This window comes from Ricinus communis, chromosome 3 (genome assembly GCF_019578655.1).
Source record: "Ricinus communis isolate WT05 ecotype wild-type chromosome 3, ASM1957865v1, whole genome shotgun sequence".
NCBI lineage: Eukaryota > Viridiplantae > Streptophyta > Magnoliopsida > Malpighiales > Euphorbiaceae > Ricinus > Ricinus communis.
Window position 1 is genome coordinate 16,738,634 of NC_063258.1, and position 14,814 is coordinate 16,753,447.

At 34.6% G+C, this 14,814-nt stretch overlaps 1 non-coding gene across 1 annotated transcript; it reads left to right on the top strand.

Moving 5' to 3' along the window:
* Positions 1-13,430: 13,430 nt before the first annotated feature.
* Positions 13,431-13,536, top strand: LOC112535019. Its single transcript, XR_003079225.2, has one exon. It is a non-coding gene; the product is annotated as a small nucleolar RNA R71 (small nucleolar RNA).
* The last annotated feature ends 1,278 nt before the right edge of the window (positions 13,537-14,814 follow it).

The window sequence follows — 14,814 nt, forward strand, 5'->3', positions numbered from 1 at the left end:
CCTTTTATATGGTTGTTTTCTCATATTATAAAATTAACTCATTCAAGGGGTTGTTTTCTCATGCTCACAAATATACCACAATTACAGGGTTATTTTCTCCGATTGATAAATATCCTTGCATTACGGGGTTATTTTCTAATATTTATAATATACCCCTCTTACGGGGTTGTTTTCTCATATTAAATAATTTACACTTTCTACGACGTTGTTTTCTGAGACTCACAATTATATTACTTTTATGGGGTTGTCTTCTCCGATTTAAAATTATATATGTTTTACGGGATTATTTTCTTATATTGATAAATATAGCACTTTTACAGTGTCTTTTTCTCATATTAAATTATTAGCAATATTATGGGGTTGTTTTCTCAAATTCATAAATAAACATGTTTTACGAGGTTATTTTCTCATATTGACAAATATGCCCCTATTACGGAGTTGTTTTCTCATATTATAAAATCAGCCCTTTTGAGGGGTTTTTCCTCATACTAAAAAATATACCAAGATTACGGGGTTATTTTCTCTGATTGATAAATATCCCTGTGTTACGGGGTTATTTTTTAATAATTATAAATATACTCCTCTTACGGGGTTGTTTTCTCATATTAATAAATTTATGTCTACTACGAGGTTGTTCTCTTAGAATCGCAATTATACTACTTTTACGAGGTTATTTTCAAGAATTCATAAATAAGCACGTTTTACGGGGTTATTTTCTTATTTTGATAAATATACCACTTTTACAAGGTCGTTTTCTCATATTAAATTATAAGCAATATTATGGAGCTGTTTTCTCAAATTTATAAATGTACATGTTTTACGACATTATTTTCTTACGTTGACAAACATTTTACGGAATTGTTTTCTCATATTATAAAATTAACCCATTTATGGGGTTATTTTCTTCAATTGATAAGTATCCTCGTATTACGGGGTTGTTTGCTAATATTTATCAATACACCCCTCTTACGGGGTTATTTTCTTATATTAAAAAATTTATCCCTTCTACGATGCAGTTTTCTTAGACTCGCATTTACACAACTTTTACGGGGTTGTTTTCTCAGATTCATAAATATACACGTTTTATGGGGTTATTTTCTTATATTGATAAATATATCACTTTTACGGATTAGTTTTCTCATACTAAATTATTCGCAGTATTATGTGGTTGTTTTCTCAAATTCATAAATATACATATTTTACGGAATTATTTTCTTATATTGATAAATATAACCCTTTTACCGGGTTGTTTTCTCATATTATAAAATTAACCCATTTAAAGGGTTGTTTTCTCATACTCACAAATATACGATAATTACGTAGTTATTTTCTCCGATTGATAAATATCCCCATATTACGGGGATGTTTTCTAACATTTATAAATATACCCCTCTTACGGGTGTATTCTCTCACATTAAAAAATTTACCCCTTCTACGAGGATTTTTTCTGAGACTCGCAATTACACTACTTTTACGGGGTTATTTTCTCATATTCATAAATATACATGTTTCACGGAGTTATTTTCTTATATTGATAAATATACCACTTTTACAGGGTCATTTTCTCATATTAAATTATTTGCACTATTATGGGATTATTTTCTCAAATTCATTAAATATATACATTTTACAGTGTTATTTTTTATATTGACAAATATACCCCTTTTACGGGATTTTTTTATCATATTATAAAATTAAGCCATTTAAAGGGTTGTTTTCTCATACTAAAAAATATACCAGAATTACGGGGTTATTTTATCAAATCCATAAATGTTACCGAATTACGGGGTTATTTTCTAATATTTATGAATATACCCCTCTTAGGAGGTTATTTTTCCAGATTCATAAATATACATATTTTATGGGATTATTTTCTTATATTGATAATATACCCCTTTTACTGGGTTGTTTTCTCATATTGTAAAATTAACCCATTCAAGGGATTGTTTTCTTATACTCACAAAATATATCACAATTACTGGGTTATTTTCTCCGATTGATAAATATCCCTGTATTACGGGGTTATTTTCTAATATTTGTAAATATACCCCTCTGACGGGGTTGTTTTCTCATATTTAAAAATTTACCCCTTCTACGACGTTGTTTTCTTAGACTCGCAATTACTTTACTTTTACGGGGTTGTGTTTCTCCGATTGATAAATATATATATGTTTCACGTTATTATTTTCTTATATTGATAAATATACCACTTTTACGGGGTCGTTTTCTCATATTAAATTATTAGCACTATTATCGGGTTATTTTCTCTAATTTATAAATAAATATATTTTACGGGGTTATTTTTTTATATTAACAAATATACCTCTTTTACGGGATTGTTTTCTCATATTATAAAATTAACCCTTTTGCGGGGTTTTCTTCTCATACTAAACAATATACCAAGATTACGGGGTTATTTTCTCTGATTGATAAATATTCCTGTATTATGGGGTTGTTTTGTAATATTTATAAATATACCCCTCTTACGGGGTTGTTTTCTCATATTAATAAATTTACTACAAGACTCGTAATTATACTATTTTTACGGGGTTGTTTTCTCATATTCATAAATAAACACGTTTTACGGGGTTATTTTCTGATATTTATAAATATACCATTTTTATAGGATCTTTTTCTCATATCAAATTATTAATACTATTATGGGGTTGTTTTCTCAAATTCATAAATGTACACATTTTACGGGATTATTTTCTTATATTGTACCATTTTTACGGGATTGTTTTCTCATGTTTTAAAATTAACCTATTTAAGGGGTTGTTTTCTCAAACTCACAAATATACATAATGGCGAGGTTATTTCAGAAGATTCATAAATATCACCGAATTACGGGGTTATTTCTAATATTTATAAATATACCCCTCTTATGGAGTTGTTTATCCAGATTCATAAATATACATGTTTTACGGGGTTATTTTGTTATATTAACAAATATACCCTTTTACGGGGTTGTTTTCTCATATTATAAAATTAATTCTTTTGAGAGGTCTTTTTCTCATACTCACATATGTATCAAGATTACGGGATTAATTTCTCCGATAGATAAATATCCCCGTATTACGGGGTTTTTTTTAATATTTATAAATATACTCCTTTTACGGGGTTGTTTTCTCATATTAATAAATTTACCCATAGTACGAGGTTGTTCTCGTAGACTAGCAATTATCCTATTTTTACAGGATTGTTTCCTCATATTCATAAATAAACATGTTTTAAGGGGTTATATTCTTATATCGATAAATATAACACTTTTACAGGGTCACTTTCTCAAATTAAATTATTAGCATTACTATGGGGTTGTTTTCTCAAATTCATAAATATATATATTTTATGGGGTTATTTTCTTATATTGACAAATATACCCCTTTTACTGGATTCTTTTCTCATATTCTAAAATTAACCCATTTAATGGGTTGTTTTCTCGTACTCACAGATATACTAAAATTACGCTGTTATTTTCTTCGATTGATAAATATTCCCGTATTACGGGGTTGTTTTCTAATATTTATAAATATAACCCTCTTATGGGATTATTGAAAACATTAAAAAATTTACCCTTTGTACGAGACTATTTTCTGAGACTCGTAATTACACTACTTTCACGGGATTGTTTTCTCATATTCATAAATATACACATTTTACGAAGTTATTTTCTTAAATTGATAAATATACCACTTTTACGGGGTTGTTTTCTCATATTATATTATTAGCACTATTATGGGGTTATTTTCTCAAATTCATTAATATACATGTTTTATGAGGTTCTTTTCTTATATTGATTAATAAACTCCTTTTACGGTGTTGTTTTCTCATATTATAAAATTAATCCATTTAAAGGGTTGTTTTCTCGTACTCACAAATATACCACAATTACGGGATTATTTCATTAGATTCATAAAATATCATCGTATTATGGGGCTGTTTTCTAGTATTTATAAATATAGCCCTCTTACGGGGTTGTTTACTCATATTAAAAAATTTACTTTTTTTACAAGGCTGTTCTTTGAGACCCGCAATTACACTACTTTTACGGGGTTGTTTTCTTAGATCATAAATATACATGTTTTATGGGGTTATTTTTTTATATCGAATAATATACCCTTTTTACGGAGTTGTTTTCTCATATTATAAAATTACCCCATTTAAGGGGTTGTTTTCTCATACTCACAAATATACCACTATTACAAGGTTATTTTCTCCGATTGATAAATATCCCCATGTTACGAGGTTGTTTTCTAATATTTATAAATATACCCCTCTTACGGGGTTATTTTCTCATATTAAAAAATTTACCCCTTGTACGATGTTGTTTTCTTAGACTTGCAATTACACTACTTTTACCGGGTGGTTTTCTCAGATTCATAAATATACATGTTTTATAGGATTATTTTCTTATATTGAGAAATATACTCGTTTTACGGGGTTGTTTACTCATATTATAAAATTAACCCATTTAAGATGTTTTCTCATACTCACAAATATACCACAATTACAAGGTTATTTTCTCCGATTGATAAATATTCCCATTTTACGGTGTTGTTTTCTAATATTTATAATTATACCTCTCTTACAGGGTTGTTTTCTCATATTAAAAAATTTACCCCTTCTACGATGCTGTTTTCTTAGACTCGCAATTACACTACTTTTTTACCGGGTGGTTTTCTCAGATTCATAAATATACATGTTTTAGAGGATTATTTTGTTATATCGACAAATATACCCGTTTTACGGGATTGTTTACTCATATTATAAAATTAACCTATTTAAGGTATTATTTTCTCACTCACAAAAATACCAGAATTACAAGGTTATTTTCTACGATTGATAAATATCTCCATGTTATGGCGTTGTTTTCTAATATTTATAAATACACCCCTCGTACAAGGTTGTTTTCTCATATTAAAAATTTACCCCTTCTAGGATGTTGTTTTCTTAGACTCGCAATTACACTACTTTTACCGGATGGTTTTCTCAAATTCATAAATATGAATGTTTTACAGGATTATTTTCTTATATCGATAAATATACCCGTTTTACCGGGTTGTTTTCTCATATTATAAAATTAACCCATTTAAGGTGTTATTTTCTCACACTCACAAAAATACCACAATTACGGGGTTATTTTTTTGGATTGATAAATATCCCCGTATTACGGGATTGATAAATATCGTCCTGCTAGATCATCAAGTCACGCCATAATGCCATCGGTAGAGATTGTCAATTGTATTTATGCTTGCCAAATAAAACCAAACCATCGAACTAGACAGAGATTAGATAGAGTTGGACAAAAGAAACAAACAAATGAGAACATAAATGGGATTTCAGATCTGATAAGGAAAGAAATCACAAGTTCTTTATTTTATTTCATACTGCTAAGCAAAAGGATCAAATCGAATTGACTTAAACATAAGGGTCGATAAAGAACACAAAAGAAAGGAAGGACGTAAGCGATAAATCTATGTTTGCTAGAATGAGTCTTGACAAGGCCATAAAGTTCTTAAAAGAACCCATATCTTGATTTTCTGCAAGTTAGAGAACTCAAATAATATGTTTACTGCCCTCGGGTATTCGGTTGCATGCGATTTTTGTAGTATGAGAGAGTAGTTGACGAGTCAATAACTTTTCTAGTCCTAAATTTTATGAGCCAGCTTAACACAAATAAGGGAAAATTCGTCTGGGCCTACCTTATAATACTTCGGTCCAAATATCTTCAATATATGCAGCTCTAACATCAAAATGCTCGCATTGCTCCTTGTATTTCACTTGGATTTCATGATTTCTCCCTTACCAGCATGGATTTATGTCTTGTCCTACTTGATCATCAAGCTAAGCACAATGCCATTAGTCAAGCTTATCATTGAGTTCCCATGATTCTTTATGCCAATCCTTGTGTCATTAGAAGTCATTATGCCTAGAGGAACAAGGAATGATGGAGATTCCAATAGGGCAAATCTTGCATCGGAATATTTAGAAGATTTGTCCAAGCATATGTCCCACTTTGAAAGCTCATTGTTCCCACTTTTCTCTAGAAGATTTATCTGTGATTATTTAGAGAATGATATCAATACACGATCAACTAATTTTCTTTCTTCGCATTTGTCGAAGCATAGGATCGGTGCCTATAATTGCCGCTTCCATGCGCTTTCATTCAACACTCGTACTAATGCTTCCTAAATAAAATAAAACCATTATATTAGAGAGAGATTAGTAAGAGAGGCATAAAACAAATGAACAAAATGAGAAAATAGGTAAGATCTCAGATTAATTAAGGAAAGAAATCACAAGTTCTTTATTCTCTTTTATATAGCTAAGTGTAAGGATAAAATCAAATTCATTTAAACACAAGGGCAGATAAAGAACACAAAAGAATGAAAGGATACGAGCGATAAGTATATGTTCACTAGCGCAAGTGTTAATAAGTTTGCAAAGTTCTTAAGGAATCGATAACTTAATTTCCCACAAATTATTACACTAAAATAATATGTTAACATGCCTCAAGTAGCATGTAGTTTCTATATTTTGAAGCCCTCATTCCATAAGAAAAACAAACTAGAAGATAAATTTGAATAAATAAATAAAGAAATATGAATAAACTAAAGTTAAATCAAGAATTAGAGAGTAGTTGACTGGGCAACAACTCTCATGATCCTAAATTTCATTAGCCAACTTAACAAAAATAAGGAAAAATTAGCAGGGCCTACCTACGCTTGGATTAATTGAAAACAACATGATTTCTCCCTTATGCGCATGGACTTACTTCTCCTGCCTGATTATTTAGGAATCATGGGAATGCAATTGATAAGCTTGACTGGTGCTATTGAGGCGTGACTTGATGATAAAGCAGCACGAGATGCAAATCCACACTCGTAAAGGAGAAATCATGTTGCTTTCGATTAATACAAGTTGGAATGCATGCGTTTTGATGTTTAAGAGACATATAATGAAGTACATTGGGCCAAAGTGTTATTAGGTATGCCCATGCAAAATTAACCTTATTTTTGTTAAGAAATCATGGGAACATAATTGACAAGCTTCACCGGTGGCATTGGAGCGCGACTTGATGATCAAGTAGGATGAGATGCAAATCCAAGCATGTGATGAAGAAATCATGTTGCTTTCGATTAAGGCAAGCAAAAATATGCATATTTTGATGTTTGGGACGCATATAATGATGTAATTTGGGCTAGAGTGTTATTAGGTAGGCCTATAAAATTTTCTCTTCTTTTTGTTAAGCTGGCTCATTAAACTTGAGACTACGAGAGTTGTTGGCTAGTCAACTCCTCTCGGATTCTTGATTTGACTTTAGTTTATTCATCTTTTTTAACTTATTTATTCATGTTTAGCTTATAGCTTTTTCTTCTTATAGAATGAGAGCTTTTGCATTATGAAAATCACATGTAATTGAATATTGGAGGCTAGTGAGCATATTATTTTAGTTTTCTACCTTGTAGAGAAATAAGTTATGGGTTCTTTCAAGACCTTTACAGACTTATAAAGATTCATGTGGGCATACCTAATAATACCCCGGCCCAAATGACATAATTATATATGTCCCAAACATTAAAATGTGTGCATTCCCCTTGGATTAATCAAAAGCAACATGATTTCTCCCTTACGGGTGTGGGTGTCTCGTCCTGCTAGATCATCAAGTCGCCCTGATGCCACCGATCAACCTTGTTAATTACATTCCCATGATTCCTTATGCCAATCTTTGAGTCATTAGGAGTCCTCCTGCCTAGAGGAACATGGAATGATGGAGATCCCAATAGTGCAAATCCTGAATTGGAATATTAGGGTATGCCTCGATTCTTGGCGTTACCTCTTTCCTCCAAAAGCTTTGTCCGTGTTCATTTTAAGAATGATGTCAATAGTTGATCATCTAATTTTCTTTCTTCGCATTTGTCCAAGCATTATATCGGTGCTTATGATTCCCGCTTCCATGCGCTTTCAATCAGCACTCGTATTTATGCTCCCCAAATAAATTTAAAACATCAAACTACATAGAGATTAGATTCAGTAGAACAAAATAAATGAACAAAATGAGAACATAGGTGGGATTTCAGATCTAATAAGAAAAGAAATCACAAGTTCTTTATTCTCTTTAATATGGCTAAGCGAAAGGATCAAATCAAATTGCCTTAAACATAAGGGTCCATAAAGAACACAAAGGAAAGGAAGGACGTCAGCGATAAGTCTATTGGGCTTAATCAAAACAATGGGCCTCAAGATAATCTTATCAATTCAGTCCAACATATGGAGGCATATGACCAAGATAAGATAAGCCCAAGATAATCAAGTCAAGCTATTTAGAGTCCAATACTAAAAAATGGACTGCATATCACATGTTACTTAAGCCCAATTGTCTTGTTATTATATGGGCTTGGGTTGGACGAATTTTAGGAGTTTTTGTTTATTTAAAAAAGTCTTTTAATAGTTAGGAGTCTTGTCTTAAGTTATCCTTTTACTTTAGGTGTTCTATTCCTAGTCTTACTCTTATTTGCTTCCTTATCATTATAGAATTAGGTTTCTTTAAGGCCTATATAAGCTTGTACAAATTTCCATGTAAAGAGAGTTGTTGAATATTGATTCTTTTAGAGTTAATTCTCTTCTTTGGTTCTTTATAAACTTGGTGAATTTATCAAGTGAAGGCTTCGTATTTACAAACTTAGTTTAATCTAAACTTTTATTTATGTTAGGCAGCCTTTAGTTCTTTATAATTAAGGTTCTCAAGTACAAGTTATTTAAGGGTCTTGTTGGGAGTGATTCTTAGTGAAGAAATCAACATTGAATACGGGTTTGGTACAAGTTAGCCATGTTCGTATCCAGGAGAGAGTAGTTGACTGGTCAACAACTCTTGTAGTCCTAAATTTTATGAGCCAGCTTACCAAAAATGGGGAAAAATTCATGTGGGCCTACCTAATAATACTCCAACCAAAATTACTTCATTATATGCATCCCAAATATCAAAATGCTGGCATTGCCGCTTGTATTACACTTTGATGAATAAAAAACAACATGATTTATCACTTACGCGCATGGATTTACATCTCGTCTTGCTTAATCATCAAACTAAGCCTGAATAACACCGGTCAAAACTTGTTAATTACATTCCCATGATTCCTTACGCTAATCCTTATGCCATTAGAAGTCATCATACTTAGAGGAACAAGGAATAATGGAGATCCTAATGGTGTCGATCCTGAATTAGAATATCTAGGTGAGACTTGATTCTCAGCATTCCCTCTTTCCTTCAAAAGATTCGTCCGACAACATTCTAAGAATGATATCAATACTCGATCAACTAATTTTCTTTTTTCGCATTTGTCCAAGTTTGGGATCAATGCTTATAATAGCCGCTTCCACGTTCTTTCACTCAACACTCGTGTTTACGCTCCCCAAATAAAATCACAAGTTCTTTGTTCTTTTCCCTACAATTAAGCTTAAGGATCAAATCGAATAGATTTAAACACAAGGGTAAACAAAGAACAAAAAATAAAAGAGGGACCTGAGCAATAAGTTTGGGGCCGAAGTGTAATTTGATATGCCCATGCAAATTTCCTCTTGTTTTCATTATAGAATCATGGGAGCGCAATTAATAAACTTGACCGATGGTATTAAGGTGTGACTTGATGTTCAAGCAGCACGAGATGTAAATCCACGCACGTAAGAGAGAAATCATGCTGCTTTCAATTAATACAAACAGGAATGCACTCGTTATGATGTTTAGGAGGCATTTAATAAAGAGAATTGGGTCGGAGTGTTATTAGGTATGACCACATGAATTTCTCATTATTTTCGTTAAGAAATCATGGGAACATAATTGACAAGCTTCATTGGTGGCATTGGAGCATGACTTGATGATCAAGCAGAACAAAATGCAAATACAAGTGCGAGATGGAGAAATCATGTTCCTTTTGTTTAATCGAAGTGGGAATGCACACCTTTTGTTTAATGAATGCAAGTGCTCCTTTAGAAATCGATCATCTATCGTGCTCTCACCAAGTGCTTCCAAGCTCAGATTCTCCAGTCTGGATAGGTGATCTACTGCCAAATTTTCTACACCCTTCTTATCTCTAATCTTAATGTCGACTCCTGCAACAATAGAATCCATCTCATCAATCTTGGCTTAGCATCATGCTTATTAAATAAATACCTCAAAGCTGAATGGTCAATGAAGACGATGGTCTTTGATAAGACGAGGTATGATCAGAATTTGTTGAAGACATAAACAACAGCCAATAACTCCTTCTCTGTAGTAGTGTAATGTTCCTGGGCTCCTGTTAACGTCTTGCTAGCATAGTAAATGGGTTGGGACTTTTATCAAATCTCTGTCCAAGCACAGCTCCAACTGCATAGTCACTAGCATTGCACATTAGTTCAAAGGGCAGCCCCCAATCAGGCGAAGCCATGATAGTGGCTGTGGTTAAAATTTTCTTTAATAACTCAAACAAAGACACACATGCATCATAAAAAATGAAAGTGCATCCTTAACTAGTAATTGAGTAAGAGGCCTAGCAATTTCAGAGAAATTTCTAATAAATCTCTTATAGAACCCAGCATGGCGTAAGAAACTCCTAACAGCCCTAATAGAACTAGGGGGTTGTAGCTTAAATATTGTTTCTATTTTAGCTCTATTGACTTCCATCCCCGCATGTGAAATCTTATGCCCTAGAACGATTCCCTCTCTTACCATAAAATGACACTTTTCCCAATTTAGCACCAAGTTAGCCTCAATGCACGTAGCTAACATGCGTTCTAGATTTGCCAAACAGTGAGAGAATGAGTTACTAAAAATAGAGAAGTCATCCATAAATACCTCCATCGACTCCTCAATCATATCATAAAAAATGGCCATCATACACCGCTGAAACGTAGCCGGCACATTGCATAGGCAAAAAGGCATCCGTCTATAAGCAAATGTCCCGTAGGGGTAGGTGAAAGTTATCTTCTCTTGGTCTTCAGGTGCAATTGGGATATGAAAATATCCTGAAAGACATCAAGGAAACAGTAAAACATATGTCCTGCCAATCTTTCTAACATCTGATCAATTAAAGGAAGAGGGAAGCGATCTTCCTAGTTGCATCATTAAGCCTCCTGTAATCGATGCACCCTCAGAATCCTGTTACCGTCCGTGTAGGTATCAGCTCATCTTGCTCATTTTGAATTACTGTCATGCCTCCTTTCTTTGGCATAACCTGCACAGGGCCCACCCAAGAACTATCAGAAATAGGGTAAATTAATCCTGCATCAAGGAGCTTAATTACCTCCTTTTTCACTACTTCCTTTATGTTTGGGTTAAGCTACCTCTAGGGCTGAACTACTGCTCTATAGCTATCCTCCATAAGAATCTTGTGAGAATAAAACTAGTGTTGATATTGGGAATATCAGCAATATTAGAGGCCAAGGCCTTCTTATACCTCTTGAGCGCATCTAGAGTTTTTGCTCGCTCCTCAAGTGTTAAATCTGCTGCAATAATCGCCGGTAACTTTTCTTCCTCATCCAAGAATCCATAGCTTAAGTGCTTAGACAACTCCTTTAATTCTAAGGCCGGGGGTTCCTCAAAAGAAGACTTCACTTTCCACACTTCTAACCTGTCAAGAGAAAGAAAAGGATCAGTAGAAGAGCTAGGCTCAGTAGCCAATAAACTAGTGAGCTGCTCCAACACTTGCTCGTTGGATAGCTCCTCCTTCTCTCCTTGCAAGGCTACCTGCAAAGGATCATCAAGTAACATTTCCTGTAAATGAGACTCAACCAAATCATCCATATTATGAATAGAAAATACAACATCATCATGATCTAAAGAGTGTCTCATAGTAGTAGCTAGGTCGAAGGTAATGGTCTCTTCGTCTACCCTAAGTTTAAGCTTTCCATCACAAACATCTATTACATCCCTAGATGTTGCAAGAAAGAGTCTACCTAGGATTAAAGGTACAATACTCTCACTTTCCATATCCATAACTACAAAATCTACAAGAAAAATAAACTTGTCTACCTTAACAAGCACATCTTCAACAATACCCCTAGGAATCTTTACAGTTCTATCAGCTAATTGAATGCTCATCCTAGTGGGCTTAGGTTCATTCAAACCTAATTTATCACATAGACTAGTGGGCATTAAATTTATACTAGCTACTAAATCAGCTAATGGAACACTAATAGGTAAATTGCTAATGACACAGGGAACAGTAAAACTCCCTAGATCTCTTCTTTTGAGTGGCAGCTTGTTCTGAACAATAGCCGAACACTACTTGTTCAGAGTCACGAGTCCCAAATCCTCGAACTTCCTTTTATTGCTCAAAATTTCCTTTAAGAACTTTGCATACTTCGGCATCTGCGAAATAGCTTCAACAAAAGGCAGGTTAATCCATAGTTGTTTAAACAAGTCAAGAAACTTATCAAACTACTTATCAACCTTCTCTTGCTTAAGTTGAGCAGGCTAGGGGACTGGTGGCTAGTACTCTCTTAAAGGGCTCTTATGCCTGTCTTCCACTTTTTCTCTTCCTATTATCTCAAGCTCTGGCTTCTGCCTAGCTGCCTTATCCTGCATACAAACATCCTCATCATTAGCTAAAGGTAGAGAGCTAGACAATTGCTTACCTGATCACAAGGTGACAGCCTTGCAATGCTCCCTAGGGTTCGACTCTGCTGAGGAACGGTCCTTGTGGCCTCTTAAACAGCATCTTAGAAATCTGCCCAATTTGACTCTCTAAATTCTGGATGGATGCCTACTGATTTCTAAGAGCACTGTCTGTCTGCTGGAATCTCGTCTCTATCGACGTGACAAACTTCATCATCAGCTCCTCTAAGTTAGATTTCTTTTCAGTGGTGGAGGAGGCTGTGATGGTAGAGCTTACTGCTGCTGTTGTGGTGGCTGCTGATGCAGTCTCTAAAAGCCTGGTGGACCTTGGGCATTGTTATTTCTCCACTCGAAATTTGGATGATTACGCCAGCCGGGGTTGTATGTGCTGCTGTATGGGTTGTTCTGCTGTCTAGAGGCATTACCCATGTAGTCTACCTGTTCAATGTCAGCAGAAACAATAGAGGAAGAATTATTACTAGAAGCAAACATACCTCCCGCATTACAGTTTGCACTGTAGTGCGGGCCACAACAAAATTCACAGCTTATTTGGGCTGCATGAACCGGCATCTGAAGCTGGCCAAACTTCTTAGTCAAAATCTCCATTTGAGCTGCCAAGGCTGTTGTGGAGTCCAATTGATTGACCACTCCCTGCCTCACTGGTCGACTCTCAGAAGACTGCCACTAGTAATTGTTCATGGTCATCTCCTCTATTAAGTTCTAAGCCTGCTCGGGCGTCTTACTGTTCAGTGCCCCTTCTGCTGCTGTATCAACCATTTGTCGAGTAGCAAGGTTCAAACCGCTGTAAAAGGTCTGAACCTGCATCCATACTGGTAGACCGTGGTGTGGACAGCATCTCAACAAGTCCTTGTACCTCTCCCAGGCATCGTACATGCTCCGGCTTCCATCTACATAAAAGAAGAAATGTCATTCCTTAATTTAGCAGTCTTAGCTGGAGGAAAGTACTCGTAAAGAAATTTCTCAGCCAATGATCTCCATGTCGTGATAGTGTTGGCTGGGAGCGACTGCAACCATCTTTTTGCTCGGTCCCTCAAAGAGAAAGGAAACAGCCTCAACCGAATGGCATCATCAGTTGTTCTATTTATTTTGAAGGTGTCATAGATTTCCAAGAAGTTGGCGATATGAGCGTTTGGGTCCTCGCTCGGCAGTCTCCCAAATTGTACACTATTTTGCACCATTTTTATCACATTTGGCTTTATTTTGAAATTGTTGGATGCCACAGGTGGTCGCAATATACTCATTTACATCCCCTCAAGAGAAGGTCTAGCAAAATCATACATAGTTCTAGCTTCATCCGCAGCCCGATTGTTGTCCCCCTTCTCTACTGGTCGATTCACAGAAGCTTCAAACTCTATCCGCGCCTCCTCTTCTTTTTGCATATGCTTCCTCAACAAATGGAAGGATCGCCTTGGTTCAGCAAGAGGGTCTACAGTAGTAGGATTGGAGCTTCTGGTCATAAACTACCATAAATGGATACACAACAACCAAAGAACACAAGAATAAATAATACTAAAGGATAAAAACAAATTGAAAAGACAAAGAAAATAGAAATGGCTAGATTAACAAAGAAAAACACAAATTCAATTTAGTTCACACAAAAACGTTTTTCCCTGGCAACGGCACCAAAAGCTTGATAGGCTTTTTATGTAGCTACAATCTAAGGGATTGAACGTATCGATGCAGACTAGCACAAATGGTGAGTATCAAGGTAGTATTCTCGGGAAAGGGTGATCCTAGACCCATTGTAGCGTCTTATGTTATCTAACAAATCAATGAAGTGTTATGCTATTATTAAATATGAACAAACAATTAATTAAATGTCAAATAGTCTGAAAGGATTTAGGAAAACTCTCGAAGGAAAAAGCAAACTCTAGGGGACCTAAGTTAATTGGATTTTTACGAAGATAGAGATTAAATTGACTATCAATTGCAATTGCCCGTCGGCGAAGTCTCAACTGAATTCGGTCTCCCTCTCGAGATAATCGAATTCCTAAACCTAATAACCTAAATTAGAATCTCTTCCTAACGATCGATTATTTGATTAGCATTAAGGTTTAACCCAGCTCTATTAAGCTTTGTTAATTCTTAATCCGGCTAGTCAATTACCCTTATCTCTAAGTGATTATTAACCAGTTCTTGCTATTCAAATTTCCAATTACTAAATGAATTTCTCAATTACATAAAGCAATCTAAATACC